The sequence below is a fragment of the Enhydra lutris genome, unplaced genomic scaffold (genome assembly GCF_002288905.1).
Source record: "Enhydra lutris kenyoni isolate GAN:26980312 unplaced genomic scaffold, ASM228890v2 scaffoldscaffold47, whole genome shotgun sequence".
Taxonomy (NCBI): Eukaryota; Metazoa; Chordata; class Mammalia; order Carnivora; family Mustelidae; genus Enhydra; species Enhydra lutris.
In genome coordinates, this window is record NW_019154131.1 from 11,375,741 (window position 1) to 11,382,369 (window position 6,629).

The window sequence follows — 6,629 nt, forward strand, 5'->3', positions numbered from 1 at the left end:
GGTCAGCAGAGAGCATCCCCTGAGGTTGCCGTCTTGGGGACGTCTCCTGTTTCTAAAAGTTCCAGGCTTGGATATGCTTATAGTGATGATGAGAAATAGCATCGCCAGTTTCAGAGATGTCTGGATTAATGACAGAGCCAATAAAAGGATATTGCTGGGGAACGGAGACAAATGTAAGGGAGATTGAGAGGCAGTAAACGAACGAGCAAAGATATTATAACACAGAAAATATTAATTGAAAGGGACTTCTCTGATTCAATGGGGAAAAACCAACCAGCTTCCAGGTTTACATGGGAAAACAGAATGCTAGAACACACCCATCTATGCAGAAAGTCAGAAGAGCTAGTCTCTCAAATTGGGTAGCTTCTGTGTCCTGAGGATCCACCAAGTGTCAGACAACACATGAAGCCAGGGGCTTTATGTCCCCTCATTCTCACCACAAGCCTCTATGACAGAAATTACTATCCACATTTTACAGATGGGGAGACAGAAGCTTGTTTGTTCATTTAGCCAGTAAATTATTTTGGAGAGTTTATCGTAGGCTTAAAGCAGTGAACACAACCACAAAATCCACTTCTCAGAAAGATCACATTCATGTGGAATAAGACAGAGATAGATAATGAACCGTTACATGTCAAGCAGCCATAAGAGTGATGTAGTAAAATAAAGCAAGTATGAGAAAAATAAAGCACGGTGCCATTGGGTGACCAGGGTAGAGCTCCCTGAGGAGGTGACATGTAAGCACAGCCAGGAGGAGGAGAATCTTAGGTTGCTGGAGCATCAAGAACAAAAGAGTGTGAGAAGACTAGAGCTCTAGTCCAGAGCGAAATCATACAGGCCATTGTGGACCTTGAGAAGGCTTTAGATTTTATTCTAATTTGCAAAATCAAGGTACCAGAGGGTGAATGAGCAGCACACATACAGCTGCTATCATAATATAATAAGATGCAAGTCTAGTTCTCTTTCCTGTGATATCCCAAGGCAGGAAATCCAGAGCTGTTGGAGTCACTGTGCTCCACGCTTCCCTGGGGTGAGATGGTGGACATCAGCTCACCAGCCAACAAGGGGAAAGGGAGGCAGAGGAGCCTTCCCTTCTTTTAGCATGCAGCGTTGTACATGTTGCTTCAGCTCATGGACCACTCTCTCCAACCTAGTCATATGGCTCCAGTGAGTCACATGGCTCTAATGGAGTCACATGGGCAAGCCAACTGCAATGGATGTTTATGTGTCCTGAGGATCTACCAAGTGTCAGATAAACTTTGGAGAATGGATAAATAAAGGGAGAATGGATGCTGGGGGACAGCTAGGATTCAGTCACAGAAGCTTTTGATGAGAGGAGTTACATGATCTGACTTACGGTTTTTTTTTTTTTTTTTTTTTTTTTAAAGATTTTATTTGTCAGAGAGAGAGGGAGGGAGAACACAAGCAGGCAGAGAGGCAGGCAGAGGCAGAGAGAGAAGCAGGCTCCCCACTGAACAAGGAGCCCGACGTAGGACTCGATCCCAGGACCCTGGGATCATGACCCGAGCCGAAGGCAGCGGCTCAACCAACTGAGCCACCCAGGCGTCCCTGACTTACGGTTTTTAAAGACTTTTGTAAACATTGGCTTGAAAAGTCATCTGGTGGGGCAAGAATGGAAGTAAGGAGACTAATTAGGAAGCAATTTTAATAATCCAGGTAGTGAATAACGATGGCATGGTCTAGGGTGACAGGAATGGAGATGGTGAGGAAAGTGTACATTCTGGATATATTTAGAAATACAGCTAGAAGGATTTCCTGATAGATGAAAATGTAAGGTCAAAGATGACTCTGAAAAGTTTTAGCTTGAGTACTAAGAGAAAAGATTGGCTGAGATGGTAAAGAGTGGGCAAAGATTTGAGGATTAAATTAAGGGTTTAGTTTTGGGCATATTAGTTTTGGGATGACTATCAATCATTTAATTAGAAATGTCTGGAAGGAAGTTGGAATTTGACCCTCCCACTTGGGAGGAAGATCAGGACTGCATGTATATAGTCACACTCAGAGAGATAATGACTTTGGTGTAGCTAAGATCCCTACACATACACATCTGTTTTTTGACAAAGCCTCTGCTCTCCCCACTAGGCCACACTAGTGATCTGACCCTCCATTACCTGGAAGCTGCCGATCTACCTTTTCAGACTTATTGCTAATTGCTCTTTCCTTCTTCTTCTTCCCCTTTGTTCATCTGTAATTTTTTTCTTTACTATTTCACTACAGAAAGGAAACAGAATATGCTCCAGTCTAGGAGAGGGACGATCCAGGATGGGGTGTCCTATGGGCCAGAAACCCCAAAAGGTAAACCAAAGAACATGAGATGAAACAGCTGGAATGGAAAGCTGGTGGAATGGGGTCACCAGGAAAAAGGAATCAGGGGTCTGAAGGCACAAATCATAGATATAACAGCAGGGTGGTGTGGCAGCTGGAGTGGGTGGTCAAGGTTGTCAGGAGAATAGAAAGAAGATTACTGCAGGAACCCAGGTAGTTAGGTGAGGAGCCTCTGGGACCATGTCTTTGAATGTGTGGAAAGTGTAGAACTGACCTTTAGTTCAGAGCTCTGTTTACCTAGCCAAGACAACTGCTTGAAGGGGCTGTTCATAGTGCAACTATTAAAAACAGCTTTTATAAAGATATCGTGGGGATTGGGGGAGCCCAGGAGCTAGATTTGGGGACTTAGAATAAGCTTCCTTTTAGTTTTTATCATCTCTTTGTTTCTACTACGACTATATTAGCTGAAAAAGCATGATTCTATACTAGAGAAAGTTGAGAATGTCATCACTAATCTTTGTTTCTGTGATCTTTCTTCATTAATTCACTTTCCCAATGACCTATTCTCAGCTGGCTTAGAGAGCTAAGGGATTTTTGTCCTCCTACACTAGTGGCTAAATGGTGTCCTTCTGGCAAATTCATATGTTGTTGAAGTCCTAACTTCCAGTACCTCAGCATTGTAATTTTGTATGAAAATTGAGTCATTAGAGATGTAATTAGTTAGGATGAGGTCATTAGGGTGGGGCCTAATCCAATACAACTGGTGTCCTTATAAAACAGGGAAATTTGGACACAGAAACATGCGTAGAGGAAAGATATATGAATACACACAGGGAGAAGATGGTCATCTACAAGCCACAAGAGAGGCTTGGGACAGATCCCTCCCTCACAGCCCTTAGAAGGAACCAACATTGCCAACACCTTGATTTCAGACTTCTAGCATCCAGAATCATGAGGCAATGAATTTCTGTGTTTTAAGCCACCCAATGTGTGGTACTTTGTTTCAGCAGTCCTAGCAACTTTTCATAGGCCTCCACAAGTGTACACAGGAGGGTGCCAGACTTAGCCCGACAACAAAGCACTTACGCAAAAAAAACTTTTCCTCACCTCTAATTTGTTGTGAAGGCCTGTGCTAATCCCCCTGGCTTTGTCTTTTACTGATGCTTTTCAGGACCTGAGAATCATTTTTCCTGCTGTACCAGTGGTCTTGGTGAAATAGATTCATGTCACAAACCTTAAAGAATGTCAGTGACACCAATTCAGGGGAGAGAGAGAAAGAGAGAAGAGAGCAGTTCAAATGATGCTAGCGAGTTTGCCCACCATCCTACTCAGTACATTAATGTTTCACAATGAGTCTGGGCTGAGACACAGGATTCTTCTGTTTCCTCCTGCTCTCAATTTCCTCATGCCTTCACATGAGAGCATCTTCTAGGCCAGGGTGATTCTTATGGATAAAGAGACCTATTTTTCATGATACTGGGTTTAAATTACTTTGTCTGGGGATAGAAGACTAATCTCCATCTCTACATAGGAGGTGACCTCACAATGAGACACTTCCAGTGGACAAATGGCATCATTGGCGCAGCCTCACAGAGGTGTCACACTCCAGGGAGTGGATTGGACCAGGCGCAACAGGCTCATTGGGAGACACCACCCTGAGAGTGTTTACAAAATTTTTTCTTGTGACAATGTGACAACAAATGAGTAAGCCTAGTGTGGAAAAGCAGGAAGATCATCTAAGCCAGTCACGTTGAAACCTCTCTTTTTCAGTTCCAGACAGTTTTATACAAAGCAAACCTATCTGGAACCCAATGTAAAGAACAGATGGAGATGGAACTTTCTAGGCCAAAGTTACACCAGTCGAGCATCTCGAGGTAGATCATGAGGTTAGGTGAAGTGCGCTAAGTGCAGCCCTGGTCTAAAGAGGAGCCACAAGATGGCTTCAGCCCTGCAGGATGGGTCTCAAGTCAGATCTTCCTACCTCCATGGGCAGCCAGAAAGCTGGATTATTGTGTGAAACTCCTGGTTTCTAAAACTTCTCCTCTGTGAAACACATTGTTAAAGGACTGAAAAGATAAACCACAGACTGGGAGAAAATATTGGTAAAACACATACACAATAAAGGATGTGTATTCAAAATATACAAAGAACTCAACAATAAGAAAACAAGTCACCCAATTAAAATGGGCAAAAGATGGGGCGCCTGGGTGGCTCAGTGGGTTAAAGCCTCTGCCTTTGGCTCAGGTCATGATCCCAGGGTCCTGGGATCAAGCCCTGCATCGGGCTTTCTGCTCAGCAGGGACCCTGCTTCCCCCTCTCTATCTGCCTGCCTCTCTACCTACTTGTGATCTCTGTCTGTCAAGTAAATAAATAAAATCTTTAAAAAAAAAATAAAATGGGCAAAGATCTGAACAGACCCTTTGCTAAAGAAGATATACAGATGACAAATAGGCAGATACAAATATGCTCGACATCATATATTATGACTTGTGGGAACTGCCAATTAAAACAACGATGAGATACCACTACAACCTATTAGAATGGGGTTAAAAAAAACACACACTGACAACACCAAATGCTGGTGAAGATGTAGAGCAATAGGAATTCACAGTCTTCGCTGGTGGGGATGTGAAATGCTGCAGCCACTTTGAAGACGTTTGGCCATTACTTACAAAGCTAAATACAGTCTTAGCATATGCTCCAGCAATCATGTTCCTTGGTATTTATCCAAATTAGTAAAAAAAACTTATGTCATACAAAAACCCGCAGATGAATGTTTATAGCAGCTTTATTATAATTGCCCAAAGTTGTGAGCAACCAAGATGTCTTTTAGTAGGTAAATGGATAAATAAACTGTGATACACCCATACAGCTAGAAAGAAATAGCTATCAAGCCATGTGAAGACATGGAGGAAACTTAAATGCATCTTATCAAGTGAAAGAAGCCAATCTGAAAATGCTACACACAGTATGAGTCCACCTATATGAGATTCTTGGAAAAAGCAAAACTGTAGAGACAGTAAAAAGATCAGTGGATGCCAGGGGTTGGGAGGAAGGGAGAGGTGACTAGGCAGAGCACGGGGGATTTTTAGGGCAGTGAAAATATTCTGTATGATACTATACTGGGTGTGCATTTGCAAAACCCATAAAATGTACAACACAAAGAGTGAACCCTAATGTAAACTATGGACTTTAGTTAATACTCATATATCATTATTGATTCATCAAGCACAACAAGTATATCATACTAATGCAAGGTGCTAATAATAAAGGAAATGGGGGTGAGGCAGAGAGAGGATATCTAGAAACTCTGTACTTTCTACTCAATTTTTCTATGAATCTAAAACTGCTCTAAGCAAATCTGGTAATCAAAAAACTCTTCATTTTGGGAAATTTCAGCTGCTATTTCAATATTGAAAGAAAATAAAACCATTCTACAGGTCAAGAGAAATTCAGTTGTAAGTAACCAGGATCTGCTTGATTTTACTTCTTCCCCAGACCCCTTTGGCAAACCCTAAGGGCAGTGCCATGAAAATCAGACTCCATGGGACACAGCTTGAAGACCACAGATAGCTCCAATCTCCTGTCTTAAGAGAGGAGGGAATGGAGGTTCAGAAAGGTGAGATGACTCATCCAGGGTGACCTGGCTCATGGGTGCTAGAGTTAAAGCTGAGATTCCAGCTTTTTCTCCAAGACACCTTTCCTAAGGCCTCAAGCCTTTAGCTTCATGTCCTTTCATTGCCTAATGAAATAGAAAGGGCCAGCTGGGCTCATTTCCATAGAGGCAGACACTGAATCATCGAGATTTAGACTTGAAAAAGGGAAGACAAAAATGGATTGGAGAGATTAGCCAAACAGACAAGAGAAGCAATGGACAAAGGCCTCAAGACTGTCCTCAAAGCTACTGTACGGCCAGTTCCTGGCTGGAGTCCCACCTGGGCAGCCTCTTGGAGAGCATTGCATACTGGCTCATCTGCTAGATTTCCCCAGGCTGGAAAATGGTTGGTTCTGTCCTAAAACTCGACTGTTCCTTGAAAAGATTCTGAAGACTGCCTTGAAATATCACCCTCAATGATTTGGCACACTCCCCATATGTGCAAACGCCCCATGATCACTGCCCATCAAGATGAGCCTTTGCCTCTTACAGGATCCAAGTAGAGTGGAAAAACATTCCTGACTTGGAAAACTTATAGACTCCGTATCACTCTTTCTCCAGATGAATTTCGTGGAGGGTAATAGGAAGAAGGGAACTGATATCTGTTGGGAACTCAGCCTCAGTGTGCTCTGTTTCCTTCCCACATCCCCACTCTGAGTTGGTAGAAAGAATCTTAGATTACAGAAGA